This window comes from Schistocerca piceifrons, chromosome 2, assembly GCF_021461385.2.
Source record: "Schistocerca piceifrons isolate TAMUIC-IGC-003096 chromosome 2, iqSchPice1.1, whole genome shotgun sequence".
Classification (NCBI taxonomy): Eukaryota; Metazoa; Arthropoda; class Insecta; order Orthoptera; family Acrididae; genus Schistocerca; species Schistocerca piceifrons.
Window position 1 is genome coordinate 621,184,829 of NC_060139.1, and position 14,669 is coordinate 621,199,497.

The window sequence follows — 14,669 nt, forward strand, 5'->3', positions numbered from 1 at the left end:
ACATACCTACTGTAAACAACTGTCACTTTCGTTTTATTTTGATAAGTTCGAGTCCTGCTACTAAAGAAAAGCCTTTAAAAATGTTGGACATATGTATTTCTTTATTTTGAATTATACATAACAGCATTTGGATAAACTGAAAGAACCAGGGGCTGTAGAGAGTTTCAGAGGGAGTGTTAGGGAACGATTGTAGAAGAAGAATGGGTAGCTTTGAGGGAGGAAATAGTGAAGGCAGCAGAAGATACGTGTGTTATAAGGCGTGGGCTAGTACAAATCCCTGGGTAACACAGGAGATATTGAGTTTAACTGATGACACGAGAAAATAAAAGTAGCTATGAATGAGGCAGTTGAAAGGGAATACAACCGTCTGAAAAACTTGGTTGTGAAAGAGACTTTGAAATCTCAGCTACTGAATTAATGTCTGAAAAAAACTATTATTTTATGTGTGTATAGATCTCCTGTTAGCAACATAAGTGTTTTTTTTTTCGAAAAATTGGACCTTGCTTCAGGCAAACATAAGACTACTGGGAAAACAATGGTGCCATGTTGTGATTCTACTACTGATTTTCTGAGCCATAGCCCTCACAGGGAAACGTTTTTAAATATTATAAAACCCTACAATCTTTGTCTGACTGTAAGCTCTCCAACACATGTAACAAAAACTAATATCACTCTCCTTGATCAGGTATGTGTAAACATGGACAAGTGTACATCAGAAAACTTTGATACCTACTACAGTGACCACCTTTTGCAATTACTGACCTTACCTGTAAATCACATTTCGACCAGTATAGAAAATGTTATCCTTAAAATGATTTATAGTAGGAAAATATTCAATACTTCCACTACCTAATCAGTGACAATCTTGGAGATAAGTGTATGATACCTCTATTACCAACGAAAAGATGGGACATTTTTTGAACATTTTCAAGCATAACTTTGACCTAGCTTTTCCACAAAGGAAAGTGATTTCCAAAAGCACAGATAGATTCAAAAACTGGATTACACCAGGCATTAGAGTATCTTGTAAAAGGAAGCGGGAACTTTTTCTGCAGTCAAAAGCTCACAGCAGTCCAGAAATTATTAATTATTTCCAAAAAAACAAGCTAGTTTTGAAATGTGTCATAAAAGAGACAAAAAGTTAAGGAAAATGACAAACATATTATGAAGTCACCCAATAAAACTATGTCCATATGAAAAGCTATGCAGGATCTTACAGGGAAGAAGACAACTCACAAAAATACTGTGACATCACATGATGGCAAGAATGTCACTGACTCTAGGGCAGTTGCACACAGTTTCAATTATTATTATGCAACTGTTGCTGGAAAATAAGTGAACGAAAAATTTGCAAATCCACCTAATACAACATGGAAAGAACTTTCATCTATTGAAATACACTCCTGGAAATTGAAATAAGAACACCGTGAATTCATTGTCCCAGGAAGGGGAAACTTTATTGACACATTCCTGGGGTCAGATACATCACATGATCACAGTGACAGAACCACAGGCACATAGACACAGGCAACAGAGCATGCACAATGTCGGCACTAGTACAGTTTATATCCACCTTTCACAGCAATGCAGGCTGCTATTCTCCCATGGAGACGATCGTAGAGATGCTGGATGTAGTCCTGTGGAACGGCTTGCCATGCCATTTCCACCTGGCGCCTCAGTTGGACCAGCGTTCGTGCTGGACGTGCAGACCGCGTGAGACGACGCTTCATCCAGTCCCAAACATGCTCAATGGGGGACAGATCCGGAGATCTTGCTGGGCAGGGTAGTTGACTTACACCTTCTAGAGCACGTTGGGTGGCACGGGATACATGCGGACGTGCATTGTCCTGTTGGAACAGCAAGTTCCCTTGCCGGTCTAGGAATGGTAGAACGATGGGTTCGATGACGGTTTGGATGTACCGCGCACTATTCAGTGTCCCCTCGATGATCACCAGTGGTGTACGGCCAGTGTAGGAGATCGCTCCCCACACCATGATGCTGGGTGTTGGCCCTGTGTGCCTCGGTCGTATGCAGTCCTGATTGTGGCGCTCACCTGCACGGCGCCAAACACGCATACGACCATCATTGGCACCAAGGCAGAAGCGACTCTCATCGCTGAAGACGACACGTCTCCATTCGTCCCTCCATTCACGCCTGTCGCGACACCACTGGAGGCGGGCTGCACGATGTTGGGGCGTGAGCGGAAGACGGCCTAACGGTGTGCGGGACCGTAGCCCAGCTTCATGGAGACGGTTGCGAATGGTTCTCGCCGATACCCCAGGAGCAACAGTGTCCCTAATTTGCTGGGAAGTGGCGGTGCGGTCCCCTACGGCACTGCGTAGGATCCTACGGTCTTGGCGTGCATCCGTGCGTCGCTGCGGTCCGGTCCCAGGTCGACGGGCACGTGCACCTTCCGCCGACCACTGGCGACAACATCGATGTACTGTGGAGACCTCACGCCCCACGTGTTGAGCAATTCGGCGGTACGTCCACCCGCCCTCCCGCATGCCCACTATACGCCCTCGCTCAAAGTCCGTCAACTGCACATACGGTTCACGTCCACGCTGTCGCGGCATGCTACCAGTGTTAAAGATTGCGATGGAGCTCCGTATGCCACGGCAAACTGGCTGACACTGACGGCGGCGGTGCCCAAATGCTGCGCAGCTAGCGCCATTCGACGGCCAACACCGCGGTTCCTGGTGTGTCCGCTGTGCCGTGCGTGTGATCATTGCTTGTACAGCCCTCTCGTAGTGTCCGGAGCAAGTATGGTGGGTCTGACACACCGGTGTCAATGTGTTCTTTTTTCCATTTCCAGGAGTGTAAATAATATATCCATGTTCCTCAGTCCAATTAGCCCAACAGAGTTCCTAAATACCATTAAGTCACTGAAGAGTAAGTATTCAACTGGTATTGATGATATTCCAGATTATATTATAAAAATAATAGCAAGACAAACACTTTCGCCTTTATTGGACATGCAATTCATTCTTATAATGTGGTGTCTTCTCTCAGCAATTGAAAATGGCAAAAGTAATACCTCTATATAAAAAAGTTGATCATCAATGTGTCTGTGTCTCTATTGTCAGGGTTTTCGAAATTATTGAACAAGTGTTTCTTTCAAAACTAATTACATTTTTCGACTAGAATGATATTATTTCTGGATGTCAAGATGGCTTCAGACCACAGCAATCAATTGAAACTGCCACTTTCAATCTGATGAAGCATGTCTTAAATGCAGTGGACAACCACAGAAATATCTCAGGACCTAACAAAAGTTTTTGATGTGGTTGATCATTCTATACTCCTGAGGAAGCTTGAATGGTATGGTATAAGAGGTGTGCTAAATCAGTGGATTAAATCATATTTGGAATATCGCTCTCAGGTAACTGAAATTCAGTACATGGAAGGAAATGAACTCCAAGTACACCTTTCAGAACCAAGTGGCTTAAGTCATGGTGTTACACAGGGCTCCATTTTAGGTCCCTTTCTTATTTGGTTTAAATTAATGATTTCCCATCACATGTTAGGGATTCTGAACCAGTACTGGTTGCAGATGACACCAGTCTATTGACTGAAGGGAATAAAGAAGAAAATCTTACTGCATCTGTAAAAGATATTACAAAAGAAGTGTCTGAATGGTTTACCAGAAACAGGCTAACAGTTAACCCCCAAAAAACGGTACTCATGAATTTCTACACTGATCAAAATAAAAATCCAGCACAACCTAGTATATGTATAGATAACCAGAACATTAGTGCTGCCAATGAAATTAAATTTCTTGGGATTCATATCCAGTAAAGTCTTAAATGGAGCACTCATATCACAGCCCTAAATTCAAAACTAGCAAAAACGAGCTGTGTAGTAAGAATTCTCTACAACAATAATAGTGCAGAACCAGTTAGGGCTGTATACTTTGCTTGTGTACATTCAATACCGAAGTATGGTATCAGTTTCTGGGGAAATGTACACTAGGCCATAACAGTTTTCAGGAAACAAAAGGCAATTATAAGAATAATGGAACAAGTGAGCAGCAGAAAACCATGCAAACCTTTCTTTAAAGATCTAAAGATCCTATCCCTTCCCTGCATTTATATATTGGAAGTAGTCACACATGTCAACAAAAAAGCATACTGAGAAAAGAAAACCTATTTCCTCCCAACAAAAGTGTCCATGATTACAGAACCAGGTCAGACAGTGGCATACATGTTAATCATTGTAACACCACATTATGCCAAAAAGGTGTATATTATGCAGGAACAAAACCTTACTACAGATTACGAAGACATATAAAATCTCTTCCTGAACTACAAAGCCTTAAAAAGTCTCAGACATCCTACCTGCTACTATTCAATCTCACAGTATCCTATGCCAGAGAAAATGTAATTTGTATCTTTAACTGTAGAAATAAGTTATAAATATACAGTATTTCAAAAATTTGTAATTGTTAATTGTATAGATCCAATTTGTCATAAACATTAAAATAACGCATGTTTGACAATTGAAAAACCAATAGCTAAAAAGGTTTTCTGTCCAATATCCTGTGTACAATATATGTACTGAAAAAGAGATTTATATGGATAAATAAATAAATGCGATCTACAGGAAGTGGAAAATGGCTAAGCAGAGAAGGCAAGGGGACTAACGTAAAGGTTTAGAGGCCTATATCACTAGTGGTAAGACAGGTGCTGCCTACAGGACAATTAAAGAGACCTTTGGAGAAAAAAGAACCACCTATATGAATATGAAGTGATCGTTTGGGAAACCAGTCCTAAGCAAGGAAGGAAAGCAGAAAGGCGGCAGTAGTATATAGAGGATCTATATAAGGGAGATTTACTTGAGGATAATAATGCGAAAATGGAAGAGCAAGTAGATGAAGATGAGAAGGGAGATATGCTACTGTGTGAAGAATTTGACAGAGCACTGAAAGATTTAAGTCGAAACAAGGCCACAGGAGTACACAACATTCCGTTCGAGTTCCTGATAGCCTTGGGCGAGCCAGCACCGACAAAACTCTTCCATTTGGTGACCAAGATGTATGAGACAGGTGAAATACCCTCAGACATAAAGAAGAATATAATAATTCCAATTCCAAGGAAAACATGTGCTGGCAGGCTTGAAAATTTTGAACTATCAGTTTCATAGTTCATCGTTGCATAATACTAACATGAATCGTATTCAGAAGAATGGAAAGAGTGGTAGTAGCCTACCTTAGGGATGGTCAGTTTGGATTCTGGAGAAAGGCAGGTACACATGAGGCCATGCTGAACCTACAGCTTCCCATAGAAGATTGTTTAAGGGAAGATAAACCTATCCACATCTACCTCTAAATAGATACTCAGCAAGCCACCGTATGATACCTGCGGAGGGTACCCTTATCAATACTTGTCATTTCCCTTCCTAGTCTACTCGCAAATAGAGCGAGGGGAAAACGACAGTCTGTATGCCTCCATAAGAGCTCTAATTTCTGTAGTGAGCTTCAAATGCCGGTTCGCTAAATTTTCACAATAGTGACAAGAGAAGATCGTCTCCTTCCCTCCAGGCATTCCCATTTGAGTTCTTGAAGTATCTCCACAACACTTACATATTGTTCATACCTACCGGTAACAAATATAGCAGATGACCTCCGAATTACTTCGATATTTTCCTTCTATCTGACATGGTACAGATCCCAAACACCTAAGCAGTACTCAAGAATAGGTCCTATATGTGGTCTCCTTTACAGTTGAGTCACTCTTTCCTCAAATTCTCCCAATAAACTGAAGTCGACCATTTGCTTCTCTAGCACAATTTTCACATGCTCCTTCCACCTCATATCACTTTGCAGTGTTACACCTAGATATTTAGACGAATTGACTGTGTCAAGCAAGACACTAGTAATACTGTATCCGAGCATTACAGGTTTGTTCGTCCTACTCATCCACATTAACTCACATTTTTCCACATTTAGGGCTAGCTGCCATTCATCATACCAACTGGGAATTTTGTCTAAGTCGTTTTGTATCATCCTACAGTCACTCAACTTCAACATCTAACTGTACACGACTGCACTATCAGCAAACAACTGCAGACTGCTGCCCAGCCTGTTCGCCAAATCACTTATATATGCAGAGAACAACAGTGGTCCTATCACACTTCCCTGGGGCACTCCTGACGATTCTGCCATCGAGGACAACGTACTGGGTTTTAAGAAGTCTTCGAGCCAATCACATATCTCTGAACTTATTCCATAAGCTCATACCTTCATTAACAGCCAGCAATGGGGCACTGTGTCAAAGGCTTCCAGGAAATCTAGAAATATGGAATCTGTCTGCTATAGAATTTGTAGACATAGAGAAAGCCTTTGACAATGGTGACTGGAATACCCTTTTTCAAACTCTAAAAGTAGCAGAGGCAAACTATAGAGAGTGAAAGGCTGTTTAGAATTTGTACAGAAACTAGAGGGAACGAAAAAGAAGCAGTGGTTGAGAAGGGTGTGAGGCAGCGTTGTAGCCTATCCCCGATGTTATTCAACCTGTATATTGAGCAAGCAGCAAAAAACGCAAAAGAAAAATTTGGAGTAGGAATTAAAGTCCAGGGAAAAGAAATAAAAACTTTGAGGTTTCCCAGTGACATTGTAATTCAGTCAGAGATAGCAAAGGACTTGGAATGGCAGTTGAACAGAATTGACCATGTCTTGAAAGGAGAATATATGATGACTATCAATAAAAGAAAAATGAGGATACTGGAATGTATTCGAATTAAATTAGGTGATGCTGAGTTAATTGGATTAGGAAATGAGACACTTACGCTAATAGATGAGTTTTGCTATTTGGACAGCAAAATAAATGATGATGGTCAAAGTAGGGAGAATATAAAATGTAGATGGACAATGGCAAGAAAAGCGTTTCTGAAGTAGAGCAGTTTGTTAATATCAGGTATAGATTAAAGGATCAGGAAGTCCGTTCTGGAAGTATTTGTATGGAGTGTAGCCATGTATGGAAGTGAAACTTGGATGATAACTAGTTTGGACAAGAAGAGAATAGAAGCTTTCGAAATGTGGTGCTACAGAAGAATGCTGAGATTGAATGGATAGATCATGTAACTAATTATTAGATATTTAATAGTATTGGGGAGAAGAGAAATTTGTGGTATAATCTGACTAGAAGAAGGGATCAGTTGGTAGAACACATTCCGAGGCATCAAGTGATCACCATTTAGTACTGGAGGGAAGCATGGAGGGTAAGTAATTTCAGAAGAGTATATGTTGCAGTAGTTACTCAGAGATGAAGAGGAGTGCACAGGTTAGAGCAACATGGAGAGCTGTATCAAACCGTCTTTGAACTGCAGACCACAACTACAAAATAGTAGCATGTAATACACTAATGAATTTTAGTGCATTATACCTCACATCGCCGACCAGTGTGGCAGAGTGGTTCTAGGCGCTACAGTCTGGAACCGCGCGACTGCTATGGTCGCAGGTTCGAATCCTGCCTTGGGCATGGATGTGTGTGATGTCATTAGGTTAGTTAGGTTTAAGTAGTTCTTAAGTTCTAGGGGACTGATGACCTCAGAAGTTAAGTCTCATAGTGCTCAGAGCCATTTGAACCATTTTATACCTCACATCAGAAAACACAATCTTGCATAGTTTTTTATGTCATCATTTTATTTAAGATCTGTTGATAATTATTATTCGTGCGCTGAAACTGAGTCATGATTTTCCTTAAGACTGAGCACAGGAGCTACTTGACGGCAGATAAATATTCTGTCTAGGAAGTCCAAGTTGGGTAGTAACATATGGTTAAACATAGAAACGCGAATTGGAAAACATAAATTTTTGTGACTGACGTAGAATTATATGTCGTTTTTTCATTTAACTGACGGTGGCAGCCTTCAAAACATAATTCATAATGTGACTAATAACATACCTCTGCTGCTGGAGTTCTTTGATTTTAAGCCCTTGCCTGTGTAAAAATATAGTTTGACTCTTACACAATAGATTAGAGCAACCAGCCACTTTTAACAATGCTATTTATTTATTTAAACAGCGCCCTTACCGGTTTCGAACCGATAGGGTCATCTTCAGACGGCTAGTTCACGTTTTTCATTACATTTTGTTTCTGCACTTGACGAAACGTTCTTGGGGTGGTTGTGCCCTACAACCAAAACGACAGTGAGATTACGGCTTTTTAATTGTGATTGAGCCAGACAACGATTTTAAGTGCTGTAAACAAATTATTATTACTCATTGTAAGAAATCGAAACGTTTTCCATTTGATAATAATAATTTGTATACAACACTTAAAATCGTCCTGAGGCACAATTACATTTAAAGGGACGTTGATTCACTTTGTTGTTGTTGTTGTTGTGTTGCACCACCACACCAAGGAAATTTCGTCCAGTGGGGAAACAAAACATGAAATGTAATGTAAAACGTGAACTAGCCGTCTGAAGATGAACCTATTGCTTCGAAACCGGTAACGGCGATGTTGAAATAAATAAACAGGATTGTTAAAAGTGGTTGGTTCCTGTAATCTTCTGTGTTAGAGTCATGGAGGTAAAAATAAGAGGAGTTGTCATGACGTCACAAACTTGAAGCCGACCCAAGAGAAGGTCCGCCATCTTAGCTACCCCAAAACATTCGCTTCTGGTGGTTTGATTCCGTGTAGTCGTGAAGTGTTTTGATAAAAAAATGCCGGCTTGCGTCGTTGACGGGTGTACTAATCGTTCTGATTGTAGTCTAAAGTTTAAACAAATCACATTTCATTCGAAAGTGGACTTATTTAAGCGATATTTTCTTATATATACTTGAAATTCTGATGCACTGTAAAGTTTTACAGTATGGTTTTATTTCTGTGATTTAACTTTAGATTTCCTATCAATCCAAGGCGAAGAGTTGTCTGGAAGTGAGCATTACACTTGGTTTTCACTGTGTGGTTATTCTGAAGTAACTGAAAAGTCCTGGCAGGAAATATCCTGGAAATGGGGACTAATGTTTTAAAATGCAATAATTTAATATAAAACTAATGTAACTACATGTAGTTAATTAAATCTTCAGTAAAATGTGTGGAACACCTGTTACAGTGGTTAAATTATAAGTACTTAAATGGTTACACATTTGTTAAAGCAAAGTTCTCTATCGAAGTCCAGGCGTAGATAATTACATTAATCACTGTGTTGTCGTATTACCCTGTAAATTTCTGTTCTTTGCCACACTGAATGTCGTTTGGTAGGTACAATTTAAAAAGAAAGCAGATGTGGAAATTGCAGTGGGCCTGACAATCTTAAATTCAGTTCTGTTCCTTCGTAATTTAACGTATTTTTCACTTTGTTGACATGACAGCTGGCTTGTTTATATCATCCCTGCATACATCTATGGGACACCAAAGGAAATAAGGTAAGTTTCTTGCAAACGTGAACATTTAAAATTTGCATTTGACTTGAAAATGCAACGAATACAAATCGGTGCCTCTAAACTATCAATAATTGTTTTTGGAGTTCCGGCTTTATCAATTATCGAAACAAACACAATGAAATTGAATAGAAATGGATTACAAAAGCACGCTTTTCATAGCACATACGTCTCTTCTCGGTTATTCTAAGTGTATAAACAAAAAGGAATTACAGTACTCAGGCAAGAAGCGTAATATTTTTAAGTATTACTGTATTGAATACGCATTTAAGATCAGAAAAACGTTTGAAGTTGCGTTCCTTATGCTGTGTTGTTCACTAAAACCGAGTAACATTTACTATATAAAACAAATATCACGTGCACACGACATAAATAACGAACAAGAAGCAATTGTAAACACTCGTCTGCTAATGTTTTGGGGGTTCCAAGATGGCGGCAGGCCCCGCCCACTGACTTCAAAACAACGTACAGCGCAAGTCTGTAGCGCCATCTCTCCTTATTCTACCTCCATGGTTAGAGTCAACCTGTATCTTTGAGAAGCGTCTCGCGGGCCCCGAGGAATCATGACGTCATATCATGGCATGACGTCGTCTCTCATGCAAGCTAATATCGCTGGTAGTTTTCGAAACGCGGATATTCTTTGAACATGGCATGCTGATGCCTTGTGGATTTGTGTATGATGGCGGGATTTGTGTGCGTTAAAGCTTTTCAATCACGGAAAAAAATTGATAATACTTGCTGCAAAAGCACGTGTTTGCAGACGCGAAAGGATAGTTTATATTCCAGACAATGGACGGTAAGTAACTTCCGTTAGTAATGTTATCATGCGCAAGAAAAGTAAAATGTATGGTAAATCTACAGAAATTTCATTCTTTGTGCCTATAGTGTTCTGATACATTATGTTACTCAGTAAAGTTTCTTTCAATGCATCTATGTGGATTATTTGTGGTAACGGCGTATTCTCATAACAAATGGCTTCGGTATTTAAGTTGCAATCATCGTAACTTTTTCCTGATCAAAAATTGTGTAGTAACTGTATTCTAACAGTAACATGCACATTTGAAAACTTTTGAATGTTCACAATTAATCATTGATCGTAGTCAGTATTTTTGACAGTAAAATAGATATGAATTGCAGTGACTGAATCCAGGTTTGTGAGTGGTGTAATGTGTTTTTGTAATGGATGTTTCAGAGTTTCTGAAGTGAAAGTCCAAGGAAGAGAAGACAACGAGAAGTAGCTTTTTTGTCTGTTTCATGGTTTATAGGCCTACTGGGGAAACTCGCCATGTAAAAAAAACGAGTAACGCATCCAGCTTGGTACCTCTATGGTGATGTGGAAATCCGAGCATTGTTAATAAAGAAATTAATTCAGTGTGTCTTTCTTTTGATTCCTTTATCATGTTCCTTATAGTAGACCAAATTTAATTAAAATACCCAGGTGATAATTTCAACATAAATTGGACTATGTGCATAGCTGCTTCTCACAGGCAAAGTATAAATATTCACCATCCTATGGCACGCGTGTTCACTGGTCAGTTATGGCAAAAGAAATCACTGACTCAAAGCATAATTTGCTTGGTAGACATAATTGGAAATGGCCTTTTTAGTTATAAGTTTACATTATTAGATTATAGTACTCCCTGAGAGATTATCTTCTGAATTTCTTGGCCCTGACATGATTAGGTCTGGAATACAGCAGTAAGTGTGCTGCTCTGCTGTCAGCAGCATGGTAGTCAATGTGTTAAGCAGTCGTTTAGGAACTAGTGTGAAGTATATGCATCTGTACAGCCTTGGCTAAAAAGATACAGCTAGAATGCTAATTACTGTTTCAGGAATTATCCTTTACACAGTTAAATATTTTATGTTAAATATGTATCTAAGACTGAATTCATGAATAACTGTAGTCATTTAAATAAAAATGCTGCAAACCGAAAAATTGTCTTGAAATGGTAAGGGATATCAAATATAAGCAAATATTTTTCCTCGGTAAGATTAAAGTGTAAAATTGCTGATACCTGGTTGTTACCATATCAGTGCTGGCCCCAGCAGAGCGATCTGCTGTGACCACCGGCACCTTCATGCCAGCCAACGGGTTAATACACAAAACAGGGCAGTGCAAGACTTGGTCCGTAATTGTCATTGGTTGAAGCAACTAAAATTAAATTTCTGAGGTATGCTGCAACTGTGTTGTTGGTGTATTCCCCAGCATGATTTAAAATCTTTGCATTGAAATGGCACTGACAGTGTGTAATATATTTTGCAACCGAGAATAGATAAAAATTTATGTGGGAATATATTTCAAGAACCCCTCTCAAACCAAACCTGACAATTATATTGACACACCAGTAAACCCACCTGAATGGCATACTGGGTTACACAAGCATTAGCTGTAGAATAGGTAATTTATACAGAAAACTTTTCATACAAATTTTATTGTAAAGCACACTGAAGTTAGGGAAAGATGCAATGCCTAGATGAGATAAACATGGACACACAATAACTCGTTTTGCTCAGGTATATGGAAAATTAACTGTAGTATTATATGATGTATAACATATATATGACATATAACACGTCTGAGGTGCAAATTTGTGGAGAGGAGAGATTACATTGAACCTGTTGTGTATGGTGCATATGTTGTTGCAGTGCTGGGATGATGTCATCCAGATTTCAAAATTAGGGGTCTTGTAATGAAACTCTCATCAGTTTTAATATTTAAAAATAAACATGCCTGAAAAAGGAAGCTGAATAGGACTTTAAATTAAATTGCAAAAATTTTCTTGTTTTGCACATTCACTGCAGCTGACACTTAAAAACTCGTGGCTAGTAGCTCTTATTGACCTTTGTGTCAGCCACAGTGAACATGTTGAAGATTTTAAAGTAACAAAGTAGTTGTTGACATTCTGATATTAATGGATGGCAGCAGGAAACACAGCAATGAAATAATGTGAATGACTTAAACCAGGAATTAAACAAGTCTACATAGCTTTGAACACAGTCATTTCACACTTCTTAGTAACTGCATATTTGTGTGCTATAACTAATACAGCAACCTTTCATTTTCTCATCTTTGATCTGGGACACATGTCACATTTTACTTATTTTCCTAGAGCAACTCTAGGTTTACTAGATCCACATTTCAGAGTTCTGGTAATTGTAGTCCTACTTCATGCTGAAAGTGTGGGTTGACAGCTGTCTCTTCAGATATGATCTCGTCAACTGCCACTTCAGAAACTTGAAGGAAAAATGTGATTATTAAATTTTCTGTCAGTGATGAATGTATCACTAATGTATATACCACACAAATATTCATGATGCTATAGAGTAGTGCAGGGCCATCTTCTGGAACACCTGCTGGGTAGACTAAACAGTGCACTTCACATCCAGTGCATCAATTTCTTCATAGGTAGTATCATAGTACACTACTATCTCAGGCTTGATTGTTGCGATGCTCAGTGAAACAGCATTATGCCTTGAAGACACTAAACTAACAGCCTTCTTAAGTTTTTGAATGAAGGGATATAAGTAAGTAATATATCCAAAAACAATTAAGTTTTACATTTTGCTGTAAGAAACTCGTTTTGAATCTTTCCTTTTATTATTATTTTGTACACGTGTGACCTTTTTGTGTCCTCTTCCCAGTTTGACAAGTACATCTGATTTACTTAATGAGGATATTTATGATTACAAACAAAAAAAAAAAAAGAAGAAGAAACATGTGGTGACAATGCAACCTGCGAACAAAGATCATCTTCCAAAACTTTACGAGCCTAGGAAGTAAGCACAATGATTTGGACATAATAGCATGTTTTAATAAACCAGATGTTTCAGTTATTACTGAGCACTGGTATACCAAAAAAGAACCTTATTATGCACCAATTAACAAAAAATTTCTGCTCGTCTTTCAGTAGGGATATCAAACCTTATGGTGATGTTGCAAAAGTGCCAATAGTTGGTGCTCAATTCCTTACATGTTGAAGGTGTTACTGAACTTTCTGCGATAAGCTATAGATGGGAAAGCTAATCTCTATCAATTGCTTGTAGAGAGAGATAGTAAATACTCTGGGAAAACGGCTGGGTAATAATGCTGATAATTGTTCACAGTTTAATAAAACCTTATCTAACACAAATCAGTTTTCACTCTTAAGAATGGCGAGTGGCATACACTGATCTAAAATAACTGATATGTAATACAGGGTACCCAGGACTTAGTACTGGGATACTTTCTTTTGTCGATTTATGTAAATGACAAAATACTGCTCCCCAAATTCAAGGATAGTTCTGTATGCTGATGCTACATCTATTGCATGCAAGTGTAAAGGTCATGAGCAACTACAAAAACTATGAAACTGTATTACAAATGAAATAATTCAGTATTTCTATGAAAGTCATCTCATTGTCAGCACAAGATGGCAGCAGTAATGGATTTTCACCCCACAAGACATTTTGAAATTCAGTTGTGCACTGGAACTGATATTGTCATCAAAGAAAACTACTGCTTGGTTACAGTTAAACTTTCTATATTTAACATGTTATAACATGGAAACTAATTACTGTACAAGAACACAACTTGGTAGCATTAATGTCAAGGACATGAGCAAGAGAAATACTGCAGAATCAATTCAATTGAAACACTTTTAATGTTTCCAGAATGAAAAACATCCCCCAGGCTGTGGCTAAGCCATGTCTCCACTGTATCCTTTCTTTCAGGAGTGCTAGTTCTGCAAGGTTCGCAGGAGAGCTTCTGTAAAGTTTGGAAGGTAGGAGACGAGATACTGGCAGAAGTAAAGCTGTGAGTACCGAGCGTGAGTCGTTCTTTGGTAGCTCAGATGGTAGAGCACTTGCTCGTGAAAGGCAAAGGTCCCGAGTTCGAGTCTTGGTTGGGCACACAGTTTTAATCTGCCAGGAAGTTTCACTTTTAATGTGCTGCTACAGTACACCACACCAGTACCATTACTGGTGACGGTGATGGAGGCTGTTATGAAAAGCTTGCGATTTTATTCAAATCTGATGTGGCAAGTTAACAAAACTTTTTATCCATGTGAGTAAAATTATTGTGTAAAATTGATAGCGCAGCTTCTTACAGAAGTCTTTTCAGAGCCCTTCGGAGTCTTTCACTTACATGTCAACATATTTACTCCCCCTCCCCCCCCCCCCCATGAACCATGGACCTTGCCGTTGGTGGGGAGGCTTGCGTGCCTCAGCGATACAGATAGCCGTACCGTAGGTGCAACCACAACGGAGGGGTATCTGTTGAGAGGCCAGACAAAAGTGTGGTTCC